The sequence below is a fragment of the Zea mays genome, chromosome 1, assembly GCF_902167145.1.
Source record: "Zea mays cultivar B73 chromosome 1, Zm-B73-REFERENCE-NAM-5.0, whole genome shotgun sequence".
NCBI classification, from domain to species: Eukaryota; Viridiplantae; Streptophyta; class Magnoliopsida; order Poales; family Poaceae; genus Zea; species Zea mays.
In genome coordinates this window covers 209,086,008-209,089,009 of record NC_050096.1, presented here as the reverse complement: position 1 = coordinate 209,089,009, position 3,002 = coordinate 209,086,008, and positions in this window count along the sequence as shown.

Sequence of the window (3,002 nt, the reverse complement as noted above, 5' to 3'; positions counted from 1 at the left end):
GTGCGCCAACGGCTCTCAGACTCCAACGGTCGGTTTCGCCAAATAAGGAAGGATATCTGCACCGGACAGTGTCCGGTGGTGCACCGGACTGTCCGGTGCGCCAGTCGACAGAAGGCAAGATCTGCCTTCCAGGAATGTTCTCAATGGCTCCTAGCTGCCTTAGGGCTATAAAAGGGACCCCTAGGCGCATGGAGGAGAACATCAAGCATACTCAAAGCATTCCTAAGCACCAAGACTTCGATTCCACGCATTTGTTTCTTCGTGATAGCATCTAGAGCTCTTGTTGAGTTGTGAACTCGTCGGGTTGTGTTGCGAGCTCTTGTTGCGATTTGTGTGCGTGTTGACATTCTGATTTTGTGTCTTGTGTGCGTTGCTCATCCCTCCCTTACTCCGTGCTTCTTTGTGAACTTCAAGTGTAAGGGTGAGAGGCTCCAAGTTGTGGAGATTCCTCGCGAACGGGATTAAGAAAAGCAAAGCAAAACACCGTGGTATTCATGTGGGTCTTTGGACCGCTTGAGAGGGGTTGATTGCAACCCTCGTCCGTTGGGACGCCACAACGTGGAGTAGGCAAGCGTTGGTCTTGGCCGAACCAAGGGATAACCACCGTGCCATCTCTGTGATTGATATCTTTGTGGTTATTGTGTTTTGTTGAGACTCCTCTCTAGCCACTTGGCAATTATTGTGCTAACGCTTAACCAAGTTTGTGTGGCTTAAGTTTCAAGTTATTCAGGATCACCTATTCACCCCCCTCTAGGTGCTCTCAATTGGTATCAGAGCCGTTCTCTTCACAAAGGGACTAATCGCCCGAAGAGATGGATCCTAAGGGGAAGGGAATCGTGATCAACGATAAGGAGAAGGAGTCCTTCGTCAACGAGCCGAAGGATGACAAGCCTACCGACTCGGGCTCGGGCCACAAACGCAAAGATGGGAAGAAGAAGAAGATGAGACGCATCAAGGAGATCGTCTACTACGACGACAGCGATGAGTCCACTTCCTCCCAAAAGGACGACTACGACTACGAGAAATGAAAGACGGTTAATTCGAACTTTTCTTTCGATTACTCTCGTATTCCGCAGAGTTCAAATGCGCATTTGCTTTCCATCCCTCTTGGCAAACCTCCACACTTTGATGGGGAGGACTACGGATTTTGGAGTCACAAAATGTGTAGTCACTTATTCTCTCTCCATCCAAGCATATGGGAGATTGTTGAGAATGGAATAAAATTTGATAGCTCAGATAGTCCTATATTTATTAATGAACAGATTCATAAAAATGCACAAGATACTACTGTGTTGTTAGCCACTTTGTGTAGGGACGAGTACCATAAGGTGAGCGGCTTGGACAATGCCAAGCAGATCTGGGACACCCTCAAGATCTCTCATGAGGGGAATGATGTCACCTTGCTCACCAAGATGGAGTTGGTAGAGGGCGAGCTTGGAAGATTCGCGATGATAAGGGGCGAGGAGCCAACCCAAACATACAACCGGCTCAAGACCCTTATCAACAAAATAAGGAGCTACAGAAGCACGCGATGGACGGACCACGACGTCGTTCGCCTGATGCTAAGGTCCTTTACTGTACTTGATCCACATTTGGTGAACAATATTCGTGAAAATCCTAGGTACACCAAGATGTTGCCCGAAGAAGTCCTTGGAAAGTTCGTAAGCGGGCGAATGATGATTAAGGAGGCGAGGTACGTGGACGACGCGTTGAACGGTCCAATCCATGAGCCCCAACCCATTGCTCTCAAGGCAACGAGGAGCAAGGAGGCGCTACCTAGCAAGGTGGCGCAAGTTGAGGCGGCCGGGCTAAATGATGAAGAGATGGCCCTCATCATCAAGCGCTTCAAGACGGCGCTAAAAGGTCGCAAGGGACAGCCAAGCAAGACCAAGACAAAGGGGAAGCACTCATGCTTCAAATGTGGTAAGATTGGTCATTTCATTGCTAACTGTCCCGATAATGAAAGTGACCAGGAAAAAGGGAACAAAAGGGAAAAGAAGAAGAATTACAAGAAGGCCAAGGGCGAGGCACATATCGGAAAGGAGTGGGATTCGGATTGCTCCTCCTCCGACTCCGACAATGAAGGACTCGCCGCCACCGCCTTCAACAAGTCATCCCTCTTCCCCAACGAGCGTCACACATGTCTCATGGTGAAGGAGAAGAAGGTATGTACTCGAGACAGTACTACTTATGATTCTTCTAGTGATGATGAGTCTAGCGATGAAGAAATAGATTACTCTAGTTTGTTCAAGGGATTGGATAGAACTAAAATAGATAAGATTAATGAATTGATTGATGCCTTGAATGAAAAGGATAGACTTTTAGAGAAACAAGAGGATTTGTTATATGAAGAACATGATAAATTTGTAGAGGCACAAAAATCTCATGCTTTAGAAGTTAAAAGAAATGAAATGCTTTCTTATGAACTATCTACTTGTCATGAAACCATTTCTACTTTAAAGGGTGTAAATGATGATTTAAATGCTAAACTAGAAGTAGCAAGTAAATCTAACTCTTGTGTAGAACATGTTAGGATCTGCAATAGGTGTAAAGATTTTGACATTGATGCTTGTAGTGAACACCTAGTTTCAATTTCCAAATTAAATGATGAATTGGCTAGTCTTAATGCCCAACTTAAGATTAGCAAAAGAGTTTTGACAAACCAAAAGCACTAATCTACTATTTTCAAAATATCTCAAGTGGTAGCTGATCCATCTATTGCTTTGGCCTTTATTTTCTCCCCTTTGGCATCAAGCACCAAAACGGGATCAATCTTGGCCCTTGAATTTGACAAGCTAAAATTTGCAAGGGATGCCTACACGATTGGTAGACACCCCTCAATTAAGGATGGACTTGACTTCAAGAGGGAAGCCAAGAACTTGACAAGCCATAAGGCTCCCATCTCCGCCAAGGAGAAAGGGAAGGCCCCCATGGCTAGTAGTACTAAAAAGAATCATGCTTTTATGTACCATGATAGGAGACAATCTAGAAATGCTTATGAT